This window comes from Pinus tabuliformis, chromosome 9 (assembly GCF_031772625.1).
Source record: "Pinus tabuliformis cultivar Carrire ecotype Pingquan chromosome 9, CPIR1, whole genome shotgun sequence".
NCBI classification, from domain to species: domain Eukaryota; kingdom Viridiplantae; phylum Streptophyta; class Pinopsida; order Pinales; family Pinaceae; genus Pinus; species Pinus tabuliformis.
Window position 1 is genome coordinate 636,060,980 of NC_142307.1, and position 14,484 is coordinate 636,075,463.

Genomic DNA, 14,484 nt, shown 5'->3' on the forward strand with positions numbered 1-14,484 from the left:
TGGTCACGCATTCACGTCGGTTGCATATGTGTTCCTTATGCTTGTAGTCCATATGCCTATTTCATTTGCATGGTGTTGATCATGGTTGTATTGATGTCTCCATGTGGAAGTTGATGATGTTGTTGTTTGGATGTGTTAGTCATGAATGCATATCAGTTGTATAGGCATTTGTTATGCATGCATCTTCATGGTGAAGGTTTCTATGCATAAGGTCATTGCATGCAATTAGGTCATCGTGATGATATTGGTATGTTATTATGCTAATGATTTGGTTGAGATAAAGCAAGAGATGCAAACCATCGAAGTGAAGTTGCAACACTAGACTTTGGGGTAAGAGAAGATCATCATACATGTATTGTATGTTTGGCATGCAGGTATATTAATTAATGGGTTGTTGTATGCATTAGGTTTATATGCATGTTTGCCATTTTGTTGTTGTTGTGGTTACAGTCATGGTAGATGCTACTGAATCAGTGTGGTCATATAGTCATGAATGATAGTAACTTTTTGTTATATGCATTGTTGTTATTGTTTTAAATTTAACTTGATGATTATGTTATATGTTGTTGATGAGTATGTTATATGTTAACTTGTTGTTGTTTATGTTATTTAACTTGATGATTAGGGTTATTGAAACTAAGATCTTGATGTTATATGTATCATACTAATTTGGATTGGTTTATGCCAATGGTTAGGGTTATGAGATTCAGGTATGAGTCAACATATTTGTGATATTGTGTTGTACTAATCTAGACTGACTTAGCATATGTGATTGTTATGCATGAATATAATTATTTATGAGTTCATAATGTGAGCATGTTAGCTAGTTACTGTTATGGATATCATGACCTTATTTATGGTTGAGTTGATATGTTGTGAAGTTATATCGTGCTAATCTAGCTTGATTGTGTAGACAAGATAGCCTCCCCTGAGATACATTAAGATATGAGTTGGATTATGTCGTATATTTTGTGTTTGAGTGTTGGTTGTCTATTATGTCGTCTAGTTTATTTATTTAACATGGTATGTTTGTAAGTTGTTTGAATGTTTGATTAATTGCATGATATGAGTATGTGTCTGTAAGATTGCATGAAGAAACGATCTTGTTTTAAGATGGTTTTACTCACACATATCTGTTGAGATAGCTGACACGTACTTGAGTGTAATAGGTGACAGTTGCGGCATTATGTATAATGAGTATAAGTTGACTATGGATTATGACATGATCGTTAGTCTTGGTAAAGGTTGATTTCAAATTGATAGATATGGTTATCTTGATATTTGAAACATGTGGTTGACATGTGTGAGCAGTTGCAGGGTAACATGCTTGGTGCAACAAGGTAAGGTAATTGGTGTAATGTTATGTACACTTATGCAATAACAATTATGTTTTTATGGCAGTAAGATGCAGGGGATTGCATGGAAAAAGAGATTCCCATGAAATATTAAAGAAGGGTCAGGTTGATCTTTCACTTCAAGGCACCGAGAACCATGGGGATGAAGTCATGGTGTATGTTTCTAGTCTTGTGCTTTTGGTCTTTTATGGTTTGTTGAGCTTGATTTGCATTTTTGTTTATGTCTAGTGTAGGGCCTTACCACTTTGTTGTAGTGTCGTGTTGTTATTGGTTTTCATGGTCTTCTTCTTCTTGTTTCTTGTGCTTTCCTTTTAAGTTTTGAGAGTCTTGGGAATTGGTTGGTAAAGAGGAAAGTTAATGGAGTTCAGGGAGAGTTGTGTGGTACCCAATAGGTGATGTAAGGCTTGGATGAAGCTCAATGCATGTATAAGGGTAGCTGAAGGCAAGCGTATGACAACTAGTTGGATTGGTTGGGTCCATTGAGGTAAATGGACGGTGATAGTACAATCATGAGAAAAGTAATCAGAAAGGGTGAAGTAAATGGATATGAGGTTTCAGATGCCTTGGCTATGTTGGGAACTATTTTTCTCAATATTGTGCATGAATAAAGAAAGTTCTCTTAACCTTGGCCTTATGATATCTAGTAATTATGTTGTGATCATGATTTCTTTATGCTAATGTTTATATGCATATATGTATGTATGTACATTGTTATCTGATAGGGTCATCAGGGATCATGATTATTTTATGTTGATGTTTATATGTATACATGTATGTATGTATGTTGTTGTCTGACAGGGTCACTAGGGATCATTCTTGTGGAGGAATGATTGCTTATGCAGGTGAATGGCATGAAGAGGTTCTTGGTTTATGAGGAATCAAGTGGGAAGAGTAGTCATGAAAAATATATGAGGTCAGTATCATGTGGATATGAATTGATATTGTATTCTTGTATTATTCCTATGTTTATGTTATGACAAGTAATGCTGATCAAAACAATGTGCTTTGCGGCATGTTAGGATAAGCATGGATGTAGAGAGACACTGGAAGCAAGGTTGCTTGGTAGAGGCAGTATGGTTTTGGATGTGCAATGCTATTGTTGTGTATATGTTGTGCATGTTGTATATTCAGTGATTGTACCTATGGTGATGTGTAATGTTGTATATGTAGTATTGTGTACATATGATGTTGTATGCTTGTTGTATATATAGTGTTGTGTGTATATTATATATGCAGTGCTGGGTATAGATGGTGTTATGTACATGTTGGATATGCGGTGTTCTGAACATATGATGCTATGTACATGTTGTATATGCAGTTCTATGTACATATGGTGTTGTGTGCATGATTGTACATGTGGTGTTGTGTGCACGTGGTACTGTCTACATGTTGTACATGTGGTGTTGTGTACATGTCGTGCGTGTGGCGTTGTGTTCATGTGGCGTCATGTACATGTTTTTCACATGGTGTTGTGTACACATTGTACAAATGGTGCATTGTACATGTGGAATTGTGTACACATTGTGCAAGTGGTGTCATGTACATGTGATGATGTGTACACGTTGTGCATGAGGTGTGGTGTATAGGTGATATTGTGTACATGTACATGTGGTGTTATGTGCATGTTGTACATGTTGTGTTGTGTACATGTTGTACTATGTATGTGCATTATGTATTTGTGGCATCATGAAATGTGTATTCATTGTTTTGTACTATAGGTACGTATGCATATTGTGTTATACACCGATGCAAGAGAATGTATGTGTTGTGTTGTACAATGGGTGTAGGTGTATGAGTTGTAAGTCAGGTGTAGGTGCATGTATTTCAAGGTGTTGTATGTCGTGTGTGGTTGTATGTGTGGGATGTTCACTATGCATATGTGTACATGGATGAAGAGAAGGAACTATGTGTTTGTCAGGTGTGGCAACCAATTTGGTGTGCGTATGAAATAAGGACAAAAGTAGAAGCTAAGGATTGATTAAAGGATAAGTATCAATATTTTATTTCAATTTTATTATACATATGACTTATGATTCTGATTTATGATGGTTATATGTGATCTATGATTCTGGTTTATGATGATTGCATGTGATTCATGATTTTGATTTATGATGATTGTGTTTTGAGTTAGCCTGATGTGAGATGTTTATACATCACAGATGCTAGTTTGACTTGTTGTGACATGAAGTAAACAAGATTTCAAGTGTACCTTATTGACGAGCTACCAATGATGTATGATTTGAAGTTATTTCAATTTATTTTGAATCTAATGGAGATTATGTGCTTGGTACAGGAAAGCATGAAATGCCTGGTTGGGTGGTCGAAACTAATAGCAAGCAGTAGCAACAACAACAAAATAAATTAGAACAGGAAGTAGCATGTTGGTAAAGCATTCAGGAGTAGGGCCATTATGGGACACTAGTACCCAATAGTGTCCATTGATTTCCATGAGCATGTTATGACTGATATGATGGATTTGAGGTAGGGATATTCCTTGGTTTTTGTATCTTTTGATGCGAGGAATCCTTTCCAAGGGATGGACTACCAGAGATGGGGGTGCCAGCAGAACTTGGAAGGTGTGTGACTGCAAGAAAGGGGGCGAACAAACTTCCCGAGGGACTTTGTAGTAGAGAAGGTAAGTTCGAGGATATATTTTTTTTGGTCATTAGCATTGCCAGATGGAATCAAATGCACATTAGGAGTGTGCCCTGGAATAATGAGTCGGTAATTGTTCACTGAGAGGACAAGTAGCACAAGATGATAACACTGGACATTGGATGCAAATTTGACCTTGTAGTGGATTTTCGACTTCCTGGGAAGGAGGTGAATGCTGGTATTACTTTGAGGGTAAAGTGAGCTTCTAGATTCCCTTGTTGCGAATGGAGGCATCATATCCTTTTATTTGTTGGTTGAGAAAATGTGTATGTGTGTATATGTGGTTATTATTGTAAATATTGTAATGAGTTGTGTTATAAAGATCCAGTAAAAGGTATGTTTGTCATGTTTCCACAGTGATCATTGTAAATACTACAATGAGATATGTTATAAATCCCCATGGCCAGTATGTTTTGTTTTTAGTAGTTTGTTGGTTTATAGGTGTCATTGAACACCGAGGATGGTGTTCCCCCAAGGGGGAGGGTTCTGTAACAAACTTGGTTAAAAATACATTTAAAAATATATAATACCATGGTCATGGGACATGTATTCTATGTTGAATGGTGGGAAAAACATCCTAGTGGGTGTTCATTTTGGTTATTATGGCTAAGGATATTAGCAAAGGCTTTGGAAAGGTGAAATGACATTTTTTGCACAGTTATTTATGAAAATAATGGAAATTAGGAGAAAAGGAAGGTGAAAGGTCACAAGTTGCATGTGAGGAGGAAAATGAAGGAAAATAATGGAAAAATGAAGAAAATAGAGGCCACAATGATAAAAGGGCTTTTGAGGATCAGTTAGCAAGTTTTTACTCAAGGATTGGTCAATGTAACCTTTTGTCAGTTCAATTTTGGAGCTCTCTCATTATTCTTTCTCTCTTTCTCTCTCTCTTTCACTCTTGGAAACTTAGAGTTTTCTTAGAGCACTTTGGCATTGGATCAAGAAAGGCAAAGAAGACAAGAGGAAGGAAGGAGCAAGCAAGGAAGAGCAGGATCAAGCAGCTACAACAGGATTCTTTGTAGGTATCGATTTGCATGTGTGATTTCTTTGCTATATTTGGCATGCATGGTATTGCATCTAGTTCTTTTGTTCATGGCATGGGTTTTTCCAGGTGTGACAATGTTTTTAGACTAGCCTTACCATTTTCGGATAGTCATGGTGTGATGGGGTTCTCATGTTTTTTTTGAGATGGATTGTTAGATGGATTCGAATCTGAGTGAGGTGGATCTTTGAAAGAAAGAACACATAGCCTAGTGATCCCTAGACCGAACTATGGATTACAGTAAATCCAATGGCCTAGTGACCCCTTAACCAGACTATGGGTTGTGATAAATCCAAGCATTGTGTGCCTCGGTGGGCCTAGGAATCCTCAACTGGATAATGGCAGGATATATGGCAACTCCTACAGGTGGTTTCCCTTGATTAGGCCTAGGAATCCTTGCTAGTGAATGGCGGGATATATGGTAAAGAATAGAGGGTGGAATCTCGGATAGGGCCTGGTGATCTGTGGTGGATTGCGATAAAGCCTAGAGACTAGGAGATAGAAAAATTCCTCATAATGTAGGTGGAGAAATCCAATGGCATCCATGTTGTTTTTGGCCTTGTGATCTAGTGGAAATCATAGTAAAGCCTGTTATTACATGTCTATTCTTTTTTCTAGTTATCAGGTGTGGATTGCAATAAATATTGGTTTCTATTAATGAGGGTGAGGTGGTTTAGCCTCGGGTGACCTGGTTGGTTCTTTTGGTTTGAGTACCACATTCATGCTTGGAATATGGCACAAGGGTGATTGGCTGAAGAGATATCTGGATCATCTAATCTATGGTTGGTTGGAACATAGTAGTCGCATACTGGGTTGGATTTTGCATTCATTAATAAGAGGTTATTTCCTTGGTATCTTATGTGTAAATGTAATGGATTATATGTGGATTCTATGGCTAATGTATCCTTGATATTTTTGTTGTTATTATGATGGTTATAAGCATGTATTATGACAGTTATGATGTATTTCTCTCCTCATGTTTTGATTTATAAATGAATGAACAATGGATTTATGACCTAATAGATGATAATGCAGCTAATGATATAAGGGAACAATGATTCTTAGCGATTCTCAGATAAGTATGAGACCCTTATGCTTAGATCTGTTATTTAAATGTGTAGATTACATATTTGTGACATGTTTGATGAAATGGATAGTATAGGTCCATCCAATTCCTTGTTCAAGTAACTGCAGTTGTATCATTATTCCGTTGTTATGTTTCATTTTTGGAAGTGTCATTGAGATCTAGGCAGTGACCTGGGCTTTGGGCTTGAAAAAATGGCACAAATCTCAGAGTCGCAGGAATAGCACTGGGGAAATATCCCCCGAACGCTTGCTTACCTTTGTTGTGGGAATATATGGAGCCTCCTAGATGCACCCTGGTCCATATCAAGGTAGCGTCCAGGGGTTTGATGCATTAAAAGTTCAGATGGTCTCAGCGATTGGTTACTTGAGTGGTTGGGATGTGTCTTGGGAGTTATGCTGCTGATGTGGAAGGTTTGTGTGTTGTGTTTTCATCGATTCCACTTCCTTAAATGACACATAGGGAGTCGAATCATATCATAGTAACTTCTTGTCACATGTTTATCCCGGTTGGACGGTCACTTGGGTAGATGTGGGAGGAGGGTGTTACACTTGTGGTGAAAGAAAATGGTGAATAGTGGAAAGATAGAGATCGAGAAATTCAATGGATAAAGTTTTTAGTTGTGGAAGCGCAAGATAGAGGTTCTACTAGTGGGTAAAGATCAGTGGATCATGATAGATCCAAGTACTAAACCAACAAAAATGCCAACAGAAGACTCGGAAAAGTTGGATCGGAAGGAAAAGAACAAAATACAATTATGTATCTCAGATTCAATATTGTTGAATGTATCTAGGGAAGCTACATCAAAGGATTTGTGGGACAAGTTAGGGAATTTATACCAATCTAAGTCTCTGGTGAACAAATTATTCTTGCAAAAAACATTGTATAACTTTAGAATGAAGGATGGAGACACTGTGATAGAGCATTTGAATGCCTTTAATACTATGGTAAGCCAATTGTTATCTATTCATATAAAAAAATTAGATGAAGATAAGTGCATAAGTTTATTGTGTTCTCTACCAGATTTGTGGGATAGTCTGGTTGTTGCAATAGGTAGCAATACAACTAACTTGAAGTTTGAAGAAATCATATCATCTTTGTTATCAATGTTGGGTGCTATAAGGTGTCTTTAAAAACTCCTAATTTCCTCACATTAATCATCAACCTGGGTACGTCTTTCTGTTCCAAGAGTGTACACAATATGTGCAAATGCTATATCTATGGAGAGTAATGATTTAAGATAATTTATTAAATTCAATACAAGAGTAAACGGATCAAATCATAAATCTCAAGCTTGTAACTTCAAGGAAAATAATCTATCTAAGCATCAAAACTCAACCTTAATCAAAACCAAGACTCAATCTTAATCAAGAGATTCTAATTGCAATCACATCAACCGAGTGCACCGTAGCAATAACAGAGCTCTTCCAGCTGAATCTAAACTACTGCATAAGAATAAAGCATCCAATCTAATCAATAACACTCTATCTTTTAATGAACAGGAAATAACTCTCTTCTAATGATTAATTCAATCCACAACATAAATAAATGAAATCAATTGATAGAATTAAGAAGTAATGAAATACATACATGAATTCCACACCAATGAAAGTAAATCGTCTGCACAACTGTAAAGCAAAATAATTAAACTTGCAGTAAAGGAAAAGTAAAAGTATAACACATGGAACAATAGTGGAATCCACGAGTGATCGGGCCCAAGCCGCAAATGAATACTACTTAACTACTTCAAAATATCACGAGTGAACATCAACTCAAATTATGTATTAATCATCAAATTCAAATGTCATTACAATGTGCTGTACTCTTCAAAATCACGCTCTGTATATTAAAATTACAACCTCTTTTTAAAAGGGCGAGAAGTTCCCCTTTATAATCAAGAAGTAAAAGAGATAATTGTGATTCCAATTTGCAACTAAATGCTATTGTCAGACAACATTCCAACTTGCGCTAATCCTTTTAATTCATTCCTTGATTCGTCCGCATAAGACACGCTCCTTTTCCCCTGTTTAGCATTTGTTTCTCAAACTTTTGAACAATAGCTGTTCCCTTTTCCAATTTCTGCATAAAAAACAATGAAAGTTAGTTTTTCTTAGTCAAACCATATCAAAAGCAATTTCATTCATTTCTTATCGAAATTTTATCAACATCTTACTACATCAGGGCACAAATGCATAAAAAGGAGGAAACAAACAGTGTAATCAAGAGTAAACTTATACCCATTGTACAACCAAACATACTCCCCTGCTTACCTTGTTTCATGTCCTCATGAAAAACAAGTAGTTCCTATGTAGTGCAATTAGAGAGTAAGCTAGAAAACTTGTTTCTTTATCAGACCTAAAACCGTGTTGTTGTATCAAACTTGCAAAGGCTATTTCTTCCTGTCCTTTCGGCAATTCATAGTCAGAATGATATCCTTCAGGAGGATACCAAATAATAGGACTTGTATATCGACATCCCAACCAATATGGTCCTTCCCTTAGGATAATATTGTTGTATGTGACCAAATGACCTACAGCAGCTTTGAAGTTTCTATAGTTAAATGGTTCTCTTTTCTTGACACTGTCAGTTGAGATTGTCCATCTCATCTTAGATGTAATCAAGGACCTTTCTTGAATGGAGAGGAAATATGCCCTTCCTATTTGCATGATTTCTTTATGTATAGGCCCCAAAATCTTAATTACGCCCTCCTATTTCATAAGCCTTTTATGTTTAATAAACAGTTGCAAAGGGTGAGTAGGCTCGCTTCTTACCCATAAATCCATTTCATGTTCTTTTCTCTGGAAAGAGTTATAGGCCTTAAACCACTTAAGTTGATTAATTGCAAAGGAAATAAGATCTTGAAACTGAACGTCCCCAACAAAAGGGTTAGGATTCTTATCTACCTCCTCTTCTAATAAAAAATTATGTAAATAAAATTCACAAAGAAGTCGTTGAACTTTTACCCCATGCTCTTTACAGCAACCTATAAATTCTTCAATTGTTTTTAATTCTACTGGTTTGCTAGCTTTTACGGCTTTAATCTTCAACAATAAGTATCTTTCTAATAGAAACAAGGCATAGTTCGTAGAAGGAGACCTGCAAGATAAGACATCCGAATATAGCGAGCAAATGGTGTCAATCTGACCCATGACCTTGTCTAGCTTAGTCTTTACCTTCTTCAGCCTTTCTTCCACTTGCCTAAACCTAGCAAAAGTTTCATCCTCTGTTATAGTCAACTCTCTGAATTGCTTTTGCAACTCCTGATAACTTTGCAGAGGAACTGTCTCCTTCCTACATTGCTTTAAAACAAGATGGCCTTGTGCCAGTTCTTCCTGTAACTTCAAAAGAATAGGATCACTGCTTGAAGGGGTGTCCTTGAATTTTTCTTCATTTTGGGTGCCTGTGCTGTGAGAGGGTATACCCTCGGTTTGAGTTCTTTTATTATGGGAGGAACAACCCTCCGTTTGAGTTCTTTTATTATGGGAGGACCAACCCTCCGTTTGAGTTCTTTTATTATGGGAGGACCAACCCTCTGTCTGAACAACTGTATCCATTAAGTCTGCATGCAAATTTGTTTGGGTGGCTACTGTTTGAGTAAAAATAGGTTCGGTCTAGGTTTCTGTTGCCCTGCCCTCACATATTTCTATTTGTGTGGCCACAGTGACTACCTCAGGAGTAGTGCTCTGGGCCTCTCTATTTGCAGTTTCTTTCAATTTCTGACGTAGCCTTCTAACTGTCTTTTGAAGCTTTTGGTATTTCTTCCTTAGCTTCTTTAGTTTTGTTTCAGCTACTCGCTTTTTCTGAGGAGCCTTCTTTGTAAGAACAGGTTTGTCAATACCTTCTGTATCTAAGGGTTCTTGGTGCTCATCATGGCTATGCTCCAATATAACTGTGTCACCAGACTGGTTATCATATTCGTGAATAATTTCCATGTTCACTCCCTCTTCCTGGTTTGCAGCTTTTGGAGAAGACATAATTTCTGTATGACTAGAATCTCCTGAGGATTGAGATTCCATCAGGTTAGGATCGAGTGATCCTCCAGGTTGCATGTATGCATTCAAATTTTCTAGGACCTGTGCCATCCCTTCCTCAAAATCCTACAAAAGATCATCTTGGGGGTTCATATGTGGTGTTTGAGGAGGCCCTACTTCATTTTCTGGTTCATCATCAAAATGTTGTACTTCCTCTTGTTCTGAGTTCGACTTATGTTCTTCCTCAGGTTCTTGTTCCAAATTGGATTCTTCCCCAGGTTCTGATTTAGAATGACATTCTTCCCCCTGTTCAGGTTCAGAATTGCACTCTTCCTCCGGCTCGAGCTCTGAATTATCCTTTTCCTCTGGTTTTGGCTCAGAATTGCATTGTTCCTCTGGTTCTGACTTAGAGTACTGTACATTAATTGGTCTGGATGGCTCTACTGGTCATTCGGCGCTACCCTGAGGATCTACAAATGTCCTCTGGACTAGTTTTAACCTTGCATACCACCTGCATTTATGAGGTTCAATTTTCAAAAGAGCAGTCCTTTTCCTCTTTGGAATAGGGTTTTGCTTGCTAATTTCCAAGATTGCAGAGTTTTGGGTCTGCTGGCCGATTTCCAAGGCTGCAGCATTTTGGATTACAGGGTCTTGAATAATCTCTAGAGGTGCTATGAGACCATCCCAAATTAAGTTTTGTTGAACAAGATTATGACTAATGATTAGTCTAATCAAACCATGGTGGCTGACTACAATTTTAGGGCGCCTAGCCCATCTTATTCTATTAGCGATATCATGCTACAATGAATTCAAGAAAGATGGCATATTAACAATGAGCTTTTGTTTTAAAACAGCTAAGAGCTTGAGTTGTCGTTGTCTTACCACATCTCGTCGACCATCACAGGTAATGTACCTCTGGACGACACTTGCCAATTCACGCCATGGTTCTCCCAGAGAAGACGGTTGAATGCCCTTGCCTTTTCTGGTTAATTATTTGCCTGCATCTCTGAAAATCTCCACCGCAACATGCAAAATTACGTGCTTTTTAGGCCATACAGGTCCTTTTGCCAGTAGCCCAGACACTTCAGCTATGACAAGTTCTGATACTGTGACTCTTTTTCCTTTCACCATGGACTGCCCATTCTGTAAGTGTTGTAAGAATTCGAGAGCAACTTCACTGTTAGGGGCCTAAAGCTTGGTGAAGTATGACATCCATCCTGTGTGCACCAAAATCTCCCTGGCTTTGTTAGAAATTTCCAATACTAAAGGTTTTTGGCGCACTGATTTTCCACCAATAATGCTCGAATTCTTCCTACAATTAACACAGGAAGAAAAAAGTAGCAGAGAACAACAATAGCAAGAAACATGTAGTAGAGAACAACAATGGTGAGATAGAACAAAAAGTAGATGTAATAGCTAAGTTTCATAATGTTAAGCGGAATTTCCATTAGAATTAATATTATTAATTCGAAGACTATCATATTGCCACATGCCATTTGATCATGGGGTACCATAGCAACATATGAAGTCCAATAAAATAAATACAGCACATGAAAAGGTGTAATGGGAGTCTTCCCCCTCCTTCAAATGAGAGGTCACCTACGACCGAATAGACAGGGAAGTGCTATTCTGATGGCAAGGCAAGAGGGTGAAGGGTACAACAATAAATGAAACAGAGTACATGTATCAATGACGGGACGGAAAGAGGTATGGTTATAATGAGAGCGGAGTGTGTAAAGGTAGTTATGAATAAGAGATAAGATGCTTTGGGTTGATGATAGGTTATGCGAAAAAGAAAAGGACAAAAATATGCCAAAAAGATGCTCTACTGACGGTATTCTAGCCAAGAATGATACGATTGATCAAAAAAACATTATCTCATGCATAAAGGTTCTATATAGGAAAAAATTAAGGAAATAATTTCTCTGATAAAAAGAAAGAATAAGAAGAGGGTATTATAATAATTATTGATGTTAAAATATCACTTCAATACCATAAGCAGAGCCTCTGCTGCCAACAGGCATCTATAGCCTTGGCAGGGTTGCTTTTTAACCCATATGAGCCAGGATCCTCAATTTATAGATGGAAAATTCCATTGTTGTTCTACATAAGAGATCAGTTTGCTGGCATGGTAACCAGATGACCACATTTCCATTTAATGGGACATGGCAACAGTGATCAGGCCGGCTCGTGATGAGACCTCCTGTTCCAAGGATATTCTAGCTGTCTAATGGTTCATAACCCTGGTGTGGTGGCCATAGTGGGAATGCCACTTTGTTACAACCTTATGAACATGGTAGGCTGGCTCTTAATGAGACCCCCTATCCTCCATATGCAAACAAAATTTTGCTATTATTACATATTTTTATGATAAATAGAGGGAGGCTCAATACTCCTTAAGAGCAGGGATGGTGGAAGAAGTTGAACATGTTAATAGAAAAAGTATACCCATAGTCTTATTTATTATAGATAGAGAAGATTATAACCAGGAGGAGTAGAACCAGCATGGTATTCAAGATGATCAATTAGTATCAAGTACAACAAAAAACAATGCAGTAGAGTAGTATATAAATAATTGTGTCCCTTTTCTTGAAAAGAATCTATCATCAAGAGGCTATCTTGTTAAAGATCATAACATTAATAGTATTAACTCCCTTCAATAGGACCCATAATTCTTGCCCTCATAAAAGTTGTGTACTTTATGCCATGAAAATAAAACAAAATGGGGTTGAGATAAGCTAAGAGAAATCACACAAAAGGAAAAGAAGTGTTGTTCAATAGACTGAACAGCAGTTGTTCAATTAAATGAACAACAAATAATGTAAAAAAAAAAAAGAAGTGTTGTTCAATAGATTGAACAACAAAATAATCGCAAGAGAAAAGTGTTGTTCAAAAGTTTGAACAACAACTGTTCAAAAGTTTGAACAGCAAAATACACAAAAAAGTGTTGTTCAAAAGTTTGAATAGCAGCTGTTTAAAAGTTTAAACAACAAAATATACAAAAAAAAAGTGTTGTTCAAAAGTTTGAACAACAGTTGTTCAAAAGTTTGAAAAGAAAAACACGCAAGAAAAAAGTGTTCAAAAGTTTGAATAGAATTTGTTCAAAAGTTTGAACAACAAAATACTCAAAAAAGGTGTTGTTCAAAAGTTCGAAAAACGACTGTTCAAAAGTTTGAACAACAAAACACGTAAGAAAAAGTGTTGTTCAAAAGTTTGAACAACAGCTGTCCAAAAGTTTGAACAACAAAACACGCAAGAAAAAAGTGATGTTCAAAAGTTTGAACAGCAGCTGTTCAAAAGTTTGAACAACAAAATACGCAAAAAATTGTTGTTCAAAAGTTTGAATAGCAAAACACACAAGAAAAAGTGTTGTTTAAAATTTTGAACATCCACTGTTCAAAAGTTTGAACAACAAAACACGCAAGAAAAAAGTGTTGTTCAAAAGTTTGAATAACAAAACATGCAAGAAAAAACAGTGTTTTTCAAAATTTTAAACAACAAAACACACAAGAAAAAGTGTTGTTCAAAAGTTTGAATAGCAAAACATGCAAGAAAAAACAGTTTTGTTCAAAAGTTTGAACAATAGTTGTTCAAAATTTTGAACAGCAGCTCTTCAAAAGTTTGAACAATAGCTGTTCACAGAAAGTGTTGTTAAAAAGTTTGAACATCAGAATATGCAAAAAAGTGTTGTTCAAAAGATTGAACAACATAACAAGTAAAGAAAAAGAAAAAGAAAGAAAATAAAATCAAATAAGCAATCATATTTACATATTTTACAACGAAGAAATAACTTTTATCATCATGAAGCTGCCAAGGGATTGCCCTCTTTAGCTAAAAATTGCATGGTGGGGTCCTCACGTATCTTTTGATAGAAAGATTCTCTGGTAAGTGGTATTTGGTAGAGGCACACCCAATGCCCATTTTCTTTAAAATAAGAACTAGACCCATCAATGGTGGCCAGCATAAGGGTGCCATTTTCATGTACCTTCTTTATTTCGTAAGGGCCTAGCCATCTAATTTGAAGTTTGCCCAGGAAGTCTTGGAACCTGGAATCGTACAAAAGTGCCCAGTCGTCCTCATAAAATGTCTTTTTCTTAATAAGGGAATCATGCCATCTGTCTCTTTGTTGTTGAATGATTGTAGTATGTTGTAGAGCCAATAGTCCAATTTCATCTAATTCGTTCATTTTTGTAACCTATTAACCTAGGCTTCAGTTAAGTCCAGTCCTACCTCCTGGGCTGTCCTTAGTGTTTGTATTTCAAATTCTATGGGGAAAATGGGTTCCTTACCAAATACCAGGTGATATGGAGAGTATCCAGTAGTGTTTCTCCAAGTTGTGCGATATGCCCACAAGGCCTCTGACAGTTGAGCAATCCA